The sequence below is a fragment of the Zalophus californianus genome, chromosome 2 (assembly GCF_009762305.2).
Source record: "Zalophus californianus isolate mZalCal1 chromosome 2, mZalCal1.pri.v2, whole genome shotgun sequence".
Taxonomy (NCBI): Eukaryota; Metazoa; Chordata; class Mammalia; order Carnivora; family Otariidae; genus Zalophus; species Zalophus californianus.
Window position 1 is genome coordinate 173,978,914 of NC_045596.1, and position 16,840 is coordinate 173,995,753.

The window sequence follows — 16,840 nt, forward strand, 5'->3', positions numbered from 1 at the left end:
ACACAGGATCCCTCGGTATTATTTCTCATAACTGCATGTGAATCTATAATTACCACAAGATAAAAAATTTTAATTTGAAAAAATGAGGAGGAATTAGGTAAAAAGAAAGGGCTAGACCAAATCCAAGCAGAGGAAACAGCATGTACAAAAGTTCCTGTCCTTTAACCTAACTCTACTTTTATCTTCTATTTACATGCAGCAACCCAGAATTATCTATTTTGAAATGCCTCTGTATCCCTTTCCTCCATTTTCACCACCAGCATCCTCATCTAAATCTTCATACCTTCGTACTTGGGTTCATCTTATTATTGCTACTGAAATAAAGCTTCTAAACATGGGGTGGGGATAGCTACACAGGGGTGCTCTGCATCAGAGTGTGCTCCCAATTATTTTGAGTCCAGTTTGTGAATGCAAGAGGTAATGTGAACTGTTATAGAATCTTAAACTGCATTGCCAAAATGTTGGATTTTAGGAAAGTGGTTTTTTCCCTAAATTAATTGGGGTCATGCTAATAAAATAATGGCTTTCAAGATGTTTGCAAAATGTCATGTAAATTTTTAATAAAAGTATGAGAGTTACACCCAATCTTATATTTTTCATATTTTACCAAGTATGATGTTAGCCACTGCCTTTTTGTAGATTCCCTTTGTCAAATGAGGAACTTCCTGTTATTCCAAGTTTTCTGAGATGAACTTTGTTATATTTTTTTCAAATGTTTTTCAGCATCTCTTGAGATGATCATATGATTTTTCTCCTGTCTTCTGTTAAATATGATAAATTGCAGTGGCTGATTTGCAAACAGTAAACCAAGCTTGCGTTTCTTGGTAAACATATATTATTCTTTACACATATTGCTAGGTTCAATTTTCTAATGTTCTATTAAAGATTTTTGTGTCTATGTTTATAAGGTTACTGATCTATAATTTTATTTTCTTCTGTCCTTTTCAGGTTTGGGTATCAGAAAATGCTAGCCTCATAATACTCATTAAAAAGTGTTACCTCCTCTGTCAATTCCTTAAATAAATTGAATAAGCTTGGTATCACTTTTTTCCCCTTACATGGACAAAGAATGAACTAGCAACAAAATCTGGCCCAGGGAATTTTCTTTGTGACAAAGTTTTGATAATTATTACAATATGTGCTCTCATCACTTCTATCCAATATTGTAAGTATAAGTCCTAGCCAGAACAACTACACAGGAAAAATATTTTTAAAGCATAACAATTATCAAAGAAATGAAACCGTCTTTATTCCCAAAGGACATAACTGTGCACACAGAAAGTTCTAAGAAATATACTTGGGCCTACTGTATCTATTAAGTCAATTCAGCAAGGTTGGGATACAAAAATCAATTTAAAAAATTCTACTTTATTTTTATATACTAACAACAAATAAAAAGCTAAATTAAAAATTCAATATAATTTACAATAATATCAAAGAACATGAAGTACCTAGCAATACTTTCATAAGATTCATGAGACCTTTCACTGAAAACTATAAAATACTGGTGAGAGAAATTAATGAAGCCCTAAATAAATTGAGAGATTCAATACACTCAGAGGTTAAAAGACTCGATATTGTGAAGATATTAATTCTGCCTGAATTTATCTATATACTCAAAGCAATTTTAATCAAAATTTTAGCACACTTTTTGAAAAATTGATAAACTGGTGTTAAATGTATGGCGGGGGGCAGGGGAGTTGGAAATGACCCAAGATTGCTAAAACATCTTGAAAAAGAAAAGGTTGAAGAACCTACACTAGCGGATTGTATGATTTAATTAAGACAATATAGTATTGGCATAGAGATAGACAAACAGACCACAAAATAGAGACTCCAGAATGAGACACACTTACATAGAAAACTGACTTTTGACAGAGGCATAAATGCAATTTAATGGGAAGAGAAACATCCTTTCAACAGATAAGTGGATATCTGTCTTGACCCATTCCTCATGATATACATAAAATTAACTCAAGATGGATTGCAAACCTACTATATATACATTAAAGCTCTAAAGACCATAGAAGAAAACACAGTAGATTATGCTCATTAACTTGAGGCAGGCAGTGGTTTCTTAGACAGAATGCAAAAGGCACTACCCATAAGAGAAAATATTGATAAAATGGCATTCATCAATATTTAAAACTTCTGTTCTTCAAAAAACAACCTTTAAGAAATTGAAAAAGCAAGCTACATACTGGGAGAAAAATATTCACAAGACATATACTGGATTCATATCCCTAACATGAAAAGAACTTTAATGATACTAAGACAAGCTATAGAAAAAGAGGTGAAAGATGTGGACACTTCATAAAAGATATACAAATGGCCAATAAGCACAGAAAAGGATGCTCGACATCATTAGTCATCAGACATGCCAAGTAAAACCACAATGAGTTACCACTACACATCCCCTATTTAAAAAACTATATCAGTTCATATCTTAGGATATAGAACAGGTGGAACTCTCATTCATTGAGGTAAGGATATTGCAAAATGGTACAACCAGTTTGGAAAGCCAGCTACTTTTTACAAAATTAAATATGCACCTGGCTTATGATCTACTGATCCCATTCCTAAGTACTTTCCCCAGAGAAATTAAAACACAGGTTAACACAAAAAAAGTTGCATATGAATGTTCATACTGCCTTTATTCATAATATTCCAAAACTGGAAACAATGCAATATCCACAGCATGACACACTCATACCACAGAACACAAAAAGAAATGAACTATGCATATATGCAACAATTTTGGTTAATCTCAAAAGTATTATGCTGAGCTAAAGAATCCAGGCACAAAACAGTACCTACTGTATGACTTTATATGAAATCAAGAAGAGGCAACCCGAGACAATGATGATGAGAATAAGTGGTTTCCCCTATAACTGGGTTGCAAGGAAGAAGTGTGAGGGGCATGAGAAATTTTCTGGAGTAATGAAAATGGTATCTTAATGGAGGGAGTATCCACAAGTGTGTACATCTGTCAAAACTTACTGAACTAAATATTTTAACTTTAAATTTTATTGTATAAAAATTATACCTCAATAAAAGAGCATTAAAATATCCTGTGTTGGTAACATATGGCACAATCTCTTCTCTCCCCCTGTTTTCTCCCTCATTCCCCCATTACAGGGTCCTCTTACAAGGCACAAACAGAAGAAAGGGGGAGTTAAAATAAGATTTCTTCAAATCCTATCTTCATGCAGAACTCCAAATTTGATTTCTTGAAGTCTCGCTGTGCATCTTTCTAAGCTGTTCATAAGAACGCCAGGGAAACTGTGTATTACTTATTCACTTTTTCAAAATCACCCTCAGTACAAATGATCATTTTACTTTGGAATATAACATAGTGGCATGTAAAAGAAATTTCCTGATTTAGTGGAGTTATTTCTCAGACAATGTGACAACTTTTAAATTATCTGAAACAAGAATGAGGACTAGGATTTGTGAAAACCAAGAGTAACTCCAAGCAGCATAGTGGAAGTAAGTTTCAACTTTTCTTTACACTAGGCTTAAAACAGTGCAGGCAAAGAGGAGCCTAAACAGCATTAAAAAAAAAAAAAAAAAAACTCTCCTTATTTTTACCTACCTTTTGGTAAGAAATAATAAAATAGAAAGCGTGTGAGAAAAGTGAGAGCAAATTTCCAATATTGAGACACTCTGAATACATTACCAAATCTAAATAGCATCTCAAAGTATGTATGTTCCAGAGACATAGCTTTACTCCCAAACGATGTTGTATAACTTTGAAAATGCAAGAGAACAGAGATATTTAATGGTGATGGTACCTTAGACTGTGCCTGACCCTTGCCTTCAATGGTTCAGCAAATGTGTTACTGAGACCCTGGCCCTACCACAACCTCATTGTTTGCTTAAAGATGTCTACAAAGATACTGAAATAGAAATAAATTTACAAGCAACACCAAAGAAACCAGCCAGGCTCAGTGGGATCATCAGATCTCTTAAGCATGAAAATTCTTCCTTCAGAAACTTAAGTATACGGGCAAAGCCAAACAAGAAACACGTTTTGTTGCGTTTTGAAGCAGTAACATTTTTGATTAATCCTCTGTTTGTTTCTAATACATGCAAAGGGAAAATAAAACAGACCATAAAGTTAACCCATAGAGGCCCAGATGTAGAGATGCTATAAGAAAAATGGACATTGGTATTCTTTCATCTCAGTTTTCTTAACAGCATCCATCATGAACGCTCCTGGCACTCCTCGGTCAACAGGGTCAGCTTGGGAAAAACAGGTGAGCCCAAAAGATTGTTTCAATGGCTTCCTCCTCCTCTTTCAGCACACATCTACCTTCTCTGCCTTTACCCTTAACAGACCTGCTTTCCATCCATCACCTGGGAATAATTATGGGAAGAATGTCAATCAATTTCACAAAGATGTATAAACAAATGTTAGGATGTTACATGTGTGCCTTTGGAGATACTTCTATTTTTCCAGCACAATCAATAGTGTGTTTGTAAAGAATAAATGATATAAAAGACTGCCATTCTTCATAGGAAATGTGAGACATGAACTGAGGTTTCCATTGCCTAGTTTCAGTATCGTAAAGGGGCTGGGGGAAGTGGAGACATGAAGATCTCATGCTGCAAAGATTTTACATATTGTGCTATATAAATAATGGTCTGCATGGATTTAGATTCCTAGCTATCCAAACAAGGGCTATTTACAAATAAAGTGGTGATATAAATAATTTAAGCCTTCTCCTTGATCTGGCTTTGTCCTAACTGGTCTTTCTTCTCCTCTGGGTCTTCCTAACCACCATGTATAGCCTTAATCCTATGGGAAAATACTTTCCCAGTATCAAAAACAAAAGTGAGATTATTCTTTGGAACAAACACTTCAGGAATTAAGGAATTAATTGTTGTCATCTCTCCTCATACCGCAAGACCAGAGTTGGTCTGGTAGGTTAGGACTCAAGGCAGGAATTTCCTCTCTCAGAATAGCAGACAGCCCTGAGAGAAAAGCGCATTCTCCCTGCTGCAGTGCAGTGGAACCCCATGCCCCAGATGCGGTATTTGGCCAACTTTTCAAATGTACAGTCAGTATACTGGCTAACTGCACATAAAAAACCTTAGGAAGCTGAGCAAGGATTCATTACGCTCAGGGTAAGCTTAAATAAAGCACTTTCTAAAAATAGTGAGGTTCAAGAAACATGCTACTCACTTGCTCTAAGAGTATAACATGTGAATGAAATATGAACACTTGCTAGTCATTCATATAAGTAAGAGCAGCTGAAATTAAGAATGAGTAAAGTACAACGGGATAGACCCAGCAAAGAACAGGAAACAGAATGTGGATCTGAATTCATGCTCAAACATGTTATATGACCTTCAGCAAGTAAGCTACTTTCTCTGCACTGTCAAGTTTCTCATTATAAAATACCTTCTTAGAAGGTATTGTGAGGTCAGTGATTAGCAGGAAGTGATATGTTGGGATGTCAAGAATGGGATCACAGGTATAGATACCTTTATAAAATTTGGGGCCGCAGCTCAATACAAGAAAGAAAATCTATGGTTCAGATAAGGCGACAGAGGTCAGTCTTCCCTGCTGAGCCTCTGGAGGAAGTGAGCTAATAACCAGCCATTAGCTGGCAGAATGTCCAGAGCAGTCCCGGCCTGTCCAGGGCAGGAACTGGGAAAGTAGTTATAGATGGGGAGGAAAACAAGGCAGAATGTTATGGCAGGAACTACAAAACTGGCAGCGCCTGCTGAGTTCAAAGTGAGGGCTGATGCTCTAGTAAGGAGTTTCACCTTCTGCCTAACTATCTGTGTATGTGGATAAGGGGAAACTAAATCAGCCAGCCCAATGTCTTGACAATAGCAGGTATTTAGTAAAGATGGTTAGGACCATTATTAGGAAACTTTGCATTAAAAGGGCTACTTTGGGAACCACACTGTGCCTTCCTTTTCCCATTTGGACAGGTAAGAGCAGCTACACTTGTCCCTATAATTTTAGTACTTGTTACAGAGGCCACTGAGATCTGACGTACGGAGAGGATTCAGTCAGTTGGAAAGGACGGACCAGAACAGAAGGATTTTCTTTCCGGGGATTAGAAGTAAAATCATATTCATGCAACAACAGCATCCTACAGAAATACAATTATTTCATCCTCAGCACCTTCCACCATTAGGTAAAAGGTATGTCAAGACACTTCTAGGGTAGATGGCAAAATGGGAGGATGCTAAGCTCACCTCATCCCACAGACACAACTACAAAACACCCACACCAGTGTAAATAACCCAGAAAACAACCCAACAGGTCCAGAACAGACTCTCCACAGCTAAATGTAGACAGAGACAGAGTTGGGAGCTAAAGGGACCCTTGGGATTGTCTGCAGGAGACAAGGATGCCATAGGCATGGAGAGGGGAGAGGAGCAGATCCTCACACCAGAAACCCCAGACAGAGAGAACTCACATGGGGAAGACAAATCCCCATAATATTTGACTTTAAAAACCAGAGAGGCATAATTTGGCAAGTTCTTACAATCAGCAGGGCTTAACACCTGGAATTTTAAAAATCAGTGGGCTCAGCTCCAGGAGAGCGAGAAAGGCAAGAGGAAACTGAGTTCCCACCCTTAAAGAGACAGCACAACAAACAGCCCCACAGAGATACAGCATAGGAGTAGCAATGTGAAAAACACCTGGGGTATATGGTAGAGAGACTTCCTTACTTGGTGGCTCAGTCGTTAGGTGTCTGCCTTCGGCTCAGGTCATGATCCCAGGGTCCTGGGATCGAGCCCTGCATCGGGCTCCCTGCTCAGCGGGAAGCCTACTTCTCCCTCTCCCACTCCCCCTGCTTGTGTTCCCTCTCTCGCTGTGTCTCTCTCTGCCAAGTAAATAAATAAAATCTTTAAAAAATAAAAAATTAAATAAAGAGAGATTTCTTTACTAATCTCAGAGTTTGTGCTGGAGGGGCAGGGATCATTGGGAGACTCCTGCAAAAACAAAGGATCTAGTAGGCACCATTTCCTACCCTGCCCCCTTGCCTAAACAGCACACCTGTATTGAGACTGGGAGGAGGACAGTGCCAACACTGTACAAAATAAGTTGCTAAAAGCATGACCTGCCCCCTCATTCTCAGGCCACATACCCCATCAAACCAGGCCTCCACTCCAGGTCTCTCCCAAAACAGACTTGTTCAAACCTTGCTACATGTCCCACCCCTGTGTTCTGCAGACCTTCCCCCTTCAATATACCCTTGGCTGGAGCCCATTTAAAGTGGTGCCACAAGCCTGACAGTGTGTAAGCAGCCCCAACAGGAGCCAGCACCACTCCAAAGTGACTCTGCACCAGGGCGAGGGGAAGAGAACCACACACAACATTCCCACTGTGGCCCCAGCAATGGTCTGGTGGGGAGACATCTGGTCTGAATACAGGCCCTGCCCACCAGTGAAAGCTTCTTGGGGGACAACACAGGGAAAGTACCTGCAGTTGAGTGCTACTGCATCTCTGGCAAATAAATGCCTGGTCTGACTCCACTCAAGCCCAAGTGGCACCAGATTGGCCAAATGACATCACAAGGAACAAATTCTGCCCACAATAGGCAAAGACTGAAGACAACTGGACTAAAAGTAAAAGCAGCTCAGCCACAAGAGTAGAGTGTGAGCAACACACATAGAAGACACCCCTAAAGCGCCAGATTATGGTGAATAGGAGACATTGAACTGCAGGGCACCACAGGACCTCTTCTTCAAGGCCACTATTTTCAAGAGCAGGAGATGTAGCTGACTTTCCTAACACACAGGAAGAGACACAGACAGTTAGCCAATACGAGGAGAAAGAGGAGTATGGCCCAAATAAAGGAACAGGACAAAATCACCATAAGAGAGCTAAACAAAACCATGATAAGTAACATGCCTGATAGAGAATTTAAAGTAATGGTCACAAAAAGGGGCACCTGGGTGACTCAGTTGGTTAAGCAGCTGACTCTTGATTTTGGCTCAGGCCATGATCCCAGGGTCGTCAAGCCCCACATTGGGCTCCCTGCTCAGCAGGGAGTCTGCTCAAGGATTCTCTATTTCCCTCTGTCCCTCCCACCACTCTCTCAAGAAAAAATAATTAAGTCTTTTAAAAAATAAATAAATACAATAAAGTAGTGGTCATAAAGGTACTCACTAGACTTGAGAAGAGAGTAGAGGACCTCAGTGAGATGCTTAAAAAGAGATAGAAAACAAAGAACCAATCACAGATGAAGAACTCAATAACTGATATTAAAAACACACTAGATGGAATAAATAGTATACTAGAAGAAGCAGAAGAATGGATCAGCAACCTAGAGAATGGAGTAATGAAAAGCAAAAAGTTGAACCAGAAACAGAAAAACAATAATAAATGACAACAGACTTTGGGAACTCGGTGACAACATGAAGTGTAATAACATTTGCATTATAGGGATCCCACAAGGAGAAGAGAGAGAAAAAGAGGCAGAATGTATTTGAAGAAATAATAGCTGAAAACTTACTAAATCTGGGGAAGGAAACAGACATCCAAGATCCAGGAGGCACAGAGAGCCCCCAACAAAATCAACTCAAGGAGGTCCACACCAAGACACAGAGTAACTGCAATGGCAGAAAGTAGTGATAAAGAGAGAATTTTAAAAGCAACAAAAGAAAACAGTTGCATACAAGGGAAACCCGGTAAAACTATCAACTGATGTTTCAGCAGAAACTTTGCAGGCCAGAAGAGAGTGGCATGATATATTCAAAGTGCTGAAATGATAAAAGTCCTGCAACCAAGAATATTCTACCCAGCAAGGATATCATTGAGAATAGAAGGAGAGATAAAGAGATTCCCAAACAAACAAAAGTTGATGGAGTTCATCACCACCAAACCAGACTTACAAGAAATATTAAAGGGGACTCTTTGAGTGGAAAGGGAAAATTATGAGAAGAAAAGTAGGGGCGGCCTAGGTGTGGGACCCGGACAGCGGTGGCGAGAGGTTCCGGATGCCTGAACTTCTCGGCCTCAGTTTCCTCGTCTGTAAAGCAGGGACAACGATAAGACTGCGGAAAGCTCTTACCACAGCACGGGCAGAAAAAGATGGCAGTGAACGTATATTCAACATCAGTCACCAGTGATAACCTAAGTCGACATGACATGCTGGCCTGGATCAATGAGTCTCTGCAGCTGAATCTGACGAAGATTGAACAGTTGTGCTCAGGGGCTGCCTACTGTCAGTTTATGGACATGTTGTTCCCTGGCTCCATTGCCTTGAAGAAAGTGAAATTCCAGGCTAAGGTAGAACATGAATACATCCAGAACTTCAAAATACTACAAGCAGGTTTTAAGAGAATGGGTGTTGACAAAATAATTCCTGTGGACAAATTAGTAAAAGGAAAGTTTCAGGACAATTTTGAATTTGTTCAGTGGTTCAAGAAGTTTTTTGATGCAAACTATGATGGAAAAGACTATGGCCCCGTAGCTGCCAGACAAGGTCAAGAAACTGCAGTGGCTCCCTCCCTTGTTGCTCCAGCTCTGAACAAACCGAAGAAACCTCTCAGCTCTAGCAGTGCAGCTCCACAGAGGCCCATTGCAACACACAGAACTACTGCAACCCCTAAGGCTGGCCCGGGTGTGGTGCGAAAGAATCCTGGTGTGGGCAACGGGGAAGATGAAGCAGCTGAATTGATGCAGCAGGTCAACGTATTGAAACTTACCGTTGAAGACTTGGAGAAAGAAAGAGATTTCTACTTTGGAAAGCTAAGGAACATTGAATTTGCCAGGAGAATGAGGGGGAAAACAATCCAGTATTGCAGAGGATCGTGGACATTCTGTATGCTACAGATGAAGGCTTTGTGATACCTGATGAAGGGGGCCCACAAGAGGAACAAGAAGAGTATTAACGGCCTGGACCAGCAGAGCAACATCCAAATTCTTCACTCCAAATCATGTGCTTAACTGTAAAATACCCCCTTTTATTATTCTTAGAGGACTCACTGGTTTCTTTTCATGAGCAAAACAGTACCTCTTCTTAAAGTGCACTTTGCAGAAGTTTCACCCCTTTTCCAATGAGTTTGAGTTAGGAGCTTTTACCCTGTAGCAGAGCAGTATTAACATCTAGTTGGGTCACCTAGGGAACAAAGAGGCTGACCATGGGGCTCACCGTGTGGACGCTGGTAACACTGAGTGCTGGAGAAGGTGTTATTTTGTGATACACTGAGGTGGAAACCTCAGTAGAGAAATGTAAAGACTGATTTGAATTTTAAGCTAATGTGAAATCTTGGCAGAGAACGTTTTAATAAATAAATGCCTTAAGAGTATTTTAAAAAAAAAAGAAGAAGAAAAGTAGGAAGCACAAAAGCAGTTAAATTAAGTATATATAAAAAAATAAGCTAAAAGATTCACAAAATAAAAGGATATAAAATATGATACCATATACCTAAAATGTGGGGTGAGAGAAGTAAAGAATGGGTACAAACATAAGCAACTAGCAACCTAACATAGACTGCTATATGCATAAAATGTTAACTACAAACCTAATAATGGTAAACACAAATCAAAAACCAGTAGTAAATATGCAAAAAACAGAGAAAAGAATACAAGCACATCACTAAAGAAAGCCAGCAAATCATGAGAAGAGAGCGAGGGAGGAAAGAACTACAAAACCACCACAAAACAAGTAACAAAATGGCAATAAGTACAGATGTATTAATAGTTACTTTGAATTTAAATGAATTAAATGCTCCAATTAGACACAGGGTGATAGAAGGGATAAAAAAGCAAGATCCATCTATATGCTGCCTACAAGACACTCATTTCAGACCTAAAGACACATACAGATTGAAAGTGAAGGGATGGAAAAGCATTTATCATGCAAATGAAAGTGAAAAGAAAACTGGGGTAACAATACTTATATCAGACAAAATAAACTTTAGAACAAAGACTGTAACAAGATATAAAGAGGGATATTATATAAACATGAAGAGAACAATCCAACAAGAAAATATAACAATTGTAAATACTGATGCACCCAAGAGCACCCAAATACACAAAACAACTATTAAGAAGAATAAAGGAAGTAATCAATAGTAATATAATAATAGTAGGGGATAAAGCACCCCATTTACATCAATGGATAGGTCATGAAAACAGAAAACCAGCAAGGATACAGTGGCTTTGAATGACACATTGGACCAGATAGATCTAACAAAAATATTCAGAACATTCCATCCAAAAATTGCAGAATACATATTCTTTTCAAGTACACATGGAACATTCTCCAGAATAGATCACGTATTAGGCCACAAAACAAGTCTGAACAAATTTAAAAAGACTGAAGTCTTAGCATGCATCTTTTCTGATCATAATGCTATAAACCTAGAAATCAACCATAAGAAAAAAAATCTGGAAAGACCACAAATACATGGAGGTTAAATAACATGCTACTAAACAATGATGGGTCAACCAATAAATCAAAGAGGAAATTAAAAAAATACCTGGAGACAAATGAAGATGAAAACACAATGGTCCAAAATCTCTGGAATGCAGCAAAAGCTGTCCTTAAGAGGAAAGTTTAAAGCAATACAGGCCGACCTCAAGAAGCAAGAAAATCTCAAAATGAAACAACCTAACCATATACCTAAATGAGATAGAAAAAGAACAAAAACAAAATCCAAAACCAGTAGAAAGAGGGAAATTAAAAAGATTAGATGAACCTCCATACTGTTTTCCAGAGTGGCTATACCAGTTTGCATTCCCACCAACAGTGCAAGTTGGTTCCCCTTTCTCCACATCCTCACCAACACCTGTTGTTTTCTGTGCTGATTTTAGCCATTCTGACAGGTGTGAAGTGATATATCATTGTAGTTTTGATTCATTTTCCCGTGATGATCAGTGGTGGAATGCAAACTGGTGCAGTCATTATGGAAAAGAGTAGAGGTTCCTCAAAAAGTTAAAAACAGAACTACCCTTCGACCCAACAATCACATTACTGGGTATTTACCCAAAGAATGCAAAAATACTAATTCAAAGGGATACATGAACCCCAGTGTTTATAGCAGCATTATTGACAATAGCCAAATTATGGAAACAACCCAAGTGTCCATCAACTGATGAATGGATAAGGATATGTGATATGTATGTGTGTGTGTATGTATGTATGTATGTATGTATAAATGGAATATTACTCAGCCATCAAAAAGAATGAAATCTTGCCATTTTTCAATGACATGGATGGAGCTAGAGAGTATTATGTTAAGTGAAATAAGCCAGTCAGAGAAAGACAAATACCGTCTGATTTCACTCATATGTCAATTTTAAGAAACAAAACAAATGAGCAAAGAGGAAAAACAGAGAGAGGCAAACCAAGAAACTCTTAACTATAGAGAACAGACTGGTGGTTACCAGAGGGGCAGTGGTGGGAGGATGGGTTAAATAGGTGATGGGGACTAAGGAGTGCACTTGTCATGATGAGCACCAGGTGTTGTATGGAAGTGTTGAATCACTATATTGTGTACTCTAAACTATTATTACACTGTAGGTTAACTACCTGGAATTTAAATTAAAACTTGAAAAAACGTTAGAGTAGAAATAAATGAAACAGAAACTAAAAATACAATAGAATAGATCAATAAAACCAGGAGCTGATTCTTTGAAAACATCAACAAATGATAAACCTTTAGGCAGAGTCATCCAAAAAAAAAAAAGAGAGAGAGAGAGAGAGGGGACTCAAACAAAATCAGAAATGAAAGAGGAGAAATAACCACCAGCCCAACGGAAATGAAAAGGATTGTAAGAGAATATTATGAAAAATTATATGCCAACAAATTGGACAACCTGGAAGAAATGGATAAATTCCTGGAAATGTAGAACTTTCCAAAACTAAACCAGGAAGAAATAGAAAAAAAAATGGACTGATCACCAGTAATAAAATTGAATCAGTAATCAAAAAACTCCCAACAAAAGTCCAGGACTAGATGGCTTCACAGGCAAATTCCACCACACATTTTTTTATTATGTTATGTTAATCACCATACATTACATCATTAGTTTTTGATGTAGTGTTCCATGATTCATTGTTTGTGTATAACACCCAGTGCTCCATGCAGTATGTACCCTCTCTTTAATACCCATCACCAGGCTAACCCATCCCCCCACCCCCCTCCCCTCTAGAACCCTCAGTTTGTTTCTCAGAGTCCATAGTCTCTCATGGTTCGTCTCCACCTCCAATTTCCCCCCCTTCATTTTTCCCTTCCTACTATCTTCTTTTTTTTAACATATAATATTATTAGTTATCTACCACACATTTAAAGAAGAGTTAATACCTAATTCTTCTCAAACTATTCCAAAAAAAAGAGGCAAGAAAATTTCCAAACTCATTCTATGAGGCCAGCATTACCCTGATACAAAAACCAGCTAAAGAAACCACAATAAAAGAGAACTACAGACTAATTTCTCTGATGAATATAGAAGCAAAAATTCTCAACAAAATTTTAGCAAACCAAATCCAACAACACATTTAAAAAAAATCATTCACCATGATCAAGTGGGATTTATTCCTACAATGAAAATGTGGTTCTATATTTGCAAATCAATGTGATACATCACATTAAGAATAAGGATAAGAACCATATGATTATTTCAATAGATAAAAAAAAGCATTTGACAAAATACAACATCCCTTCATGATAAAAACCCTCTGCAAAGTACATCTAGAGGGAATATATTTCAACATAAGGAAAACCACATATGAAAAACCCACAGCCAACATCATTCTCAATGGGGAAAAAACAGAGCTTTCCCCCTAACGTCAGGAACAAGACAAGGATGTCTACTCTTACCACTTCCATTCAATATAGTACCGAAAGTATCAGCCACAGCAATCAGACAACAAAAAAGAAATAAAAGGCATCCAAAGTGGTAAGAAAGACATAAAACTCTTTGGGGTAAATACCCAGTAGTGCAATTGCTGGATCATATGGTAGCTCTATTTTCAACTTTTTGAGGAACCTCCATACTGTTTTCCAGAGTGGCTGCACCAGCTTGCATTCCCAACAGTGTAGGAGGGTTCCCCTTTCTCCACATCCCCGCCAACATCTGTCGTTTCCTGACTTGTTAATTTTAGCCATTCTGACTGGTGTGAGGTGGTATCTCATTAAGGTTTTGATTTGGATTTCCCTGATGCTGAGTGATGTTGAGCACTTTTTCATGTGTCTGTTGGCCGTTTGGATGTCTTCTTTGGGAAAAATGTCTGTTCATGTCTTCTGCCCATTTCTTGATCGAATTATTTGTTCTTTGGGTGTTGAGTTTGATAAGTTCTTTATCATTTTGGATACTAGCCCTTTATCTGATATGCCATTTGCAAATCTCTTCTCCCATTCTGTAGGTTGTCTTTTGGTTTCGTGGACTGTTTCTTTTGCTGTGCAAAAGCTTTTTATCTTGATGAAATCCCAATAGTTCATTTTTGCCCTTGCTTCCCTGGCCTTTGGCGATGTTTCTAGGAAGAAGTTGCTGCAGCTGAGGTCGAAGAGGTTGCTGCCTGTGTTCTCCTTTAGGATTTTGATGGACTCCTGTCTCACATTTAGGTCTTTCAACCATTTGGAGTCTATTTTTGTGTGTGGTGTAAGGAAATGGTCCATTTTCATTCTTCTGCATGTGACTGTCCAATTTTCCCAACACCATTTGTTGAAGAGACTGTCTTTTTTCCATTGGACATTCTTTCCTGCTTTGTCAAAGATTAGTTGACCATAGAGTTGATGTTTATAGCAGCAATGTCCACAATAGCCAAACTGTGGAAAGAGCCAAGATGTTCATCGACAGATGAATGGATAAAGAAGATGTGGTGTGTATATATATATATATATATATATATATATATATATATACACACACACACACATATAAATACACACACACACACACACACACACAATGGAATATTATGCAGCCATCAAAAGGAATGAGATCTTGCTATTTGCAATGACATGGATGGAACTGGAGGGTGTTATGCTGAGTGAAATAAGTCAATCAGAGAAAGACATGTATCATATGACCTCACTGATATGAGGAATTCTTAATCTCAGGAAACAAACTGAGGGTTGCTGGAGTGGGGGTGGGGTGGGAGGGATGGGGTGGCAGGGTGACAGACATTGGGGAGCGTACGTGCTATGGTGAGTGCTGTGAATTGTGCAAGACTGTTGAATCACAGATCTGTACCTCTGAAACAAATAATGCAATATATGCTAAGGAAAAAGAAGAAGAAGATAGCAGGAGGGGAAGAATGAAGGGGGGAAATCGGAGGGCGAGATGTGCCATGAGAGATGATGGACTCTGAAAAACAAACTGAGGGTTTTAAAGGGGGTGGGTGAGTGGATGAGTTACCCTGGTGATGGGTATTAAAGAGGGCACGTTCTGTGTGGAGCCCTGGGTGTTATACACAAACAATGAATCATGGAACACTACATCAAAAACTAATGATGTAATGTATGGTGATTAACATAACAATAAAAAATTTAAAGAAAAAAAAGAAGTAAAACTCACTATTTGCAGATGACATGATCCTATATACAGAAAACACTAAAGACACCACCAAAAAACTACTAAACTGATAAATGAATTCAGTAAGGTACAGGATACAAAATCAATATACAGAAATCTGTTGTATTTCTATATGCTAATAATGAAGCAACAGAAAGAAAAATTAAGGGGAAAAAAATCCCATTTACAATTGCACCAAAAATAATAATACCTAGGAATAAACTTAACTAAAAACATATACTCTGAAAACCATAAAACACTGATTAAAGAAATTGAAGACAACACAAATCAAAAGATATTCCATCCTTACAGAAAGATATGGCATATATATACACACACAATGGGTTATTACTCAGCCATAAAAAAGAATGAAATCTTGCCATTTGCAATGACATGGATGGAACTATAGAGTATTATGCTAAGTGAAATAAGTCAGTCAGAAAGACAAATACCATATGATTTCACTTATATGTGGAATTTATATCTTTAAGTTATTAGAAATAAAACACATCCAGAGGGATGTGTTTCAGTTTAATCTTTCACTGGAACAATATTTCCCACCCCTCCACATGGCTCATACCTGGTCCCCGGAGCCACTCAATGTACTAGTAATTTAAATCCTAAGAATAACTAGTGGGCACTGACATTGCTGCAATATCCTAAGGATGAAACCTTAGGGAGGTCACAAGAACAAACTTTTAAAAAATCCTGATGTACAAGGAAAATAGAGAGAGAATAGTTTTTGAGTTTTTCTTTCCCTCTATTATATTTATGGTAGTAACTATTTGGATAGATTTGGCACTATAAATAATTAAAACAGCAATGTCTGTCCAAATGAGGACTGTAGCCTCTACTGATATTTTATTGCATGATTCAGTTAATTTAATAATAGGAGAAAAATCATGGCTCCTTAATTGACTAAAGTTTACTTTTTAAAAGAAGTAATTAAATATCAAAACTCCCTAGGCTCTCTTCTCCACAGTCCTCCAAGTTTGTATCTAAGTTTCTAAAATCGTACAACAGAGACCAAAGATTTAATTTCAAAATAGCTGAATACATATTAGGGGTGATAACAGATGTATTTCCTCACCTCTAGGAAGGTTTTTTTGTTTTGTTTTGTTTTGTTTTACAATGAGTGACTCTATGGTAAGAGAAGTTTTGCTATTTTTTTTTTACAATATCATTATTCAATACCTCCCAACAGCCTGAAATAAGATAAGTCACAATACTTGCAAAAAATATACTAAATCTGTTTTTGGAATTGGCTTGTCTATAAAAGGAAAATATCAACATCAATAAAGTAAAAAACATACTGAGATAGAACTAACCAGTCATTTCACA

General features: G+C 37.9%; 1 protein-coding gene and 1 pseudogene across 2 annotated transcripts in view; one reads left to right on the plus strand and one right to left on the minus strand.

Annotated features, from left to right (window-relative positions):
- NRG1 (neuregulin 1) overlaps window positions 1-16,840 on the minus strand; it is a 1,094,991-nt gene that overhangs the window by 945,389 nt on the left and 132,762 nt on the right. The window lies entirely within an intron of this gene.
- LOC113924437 lies at window positions 8,937-10,164 on the plus strand (annotated as a pseudogene).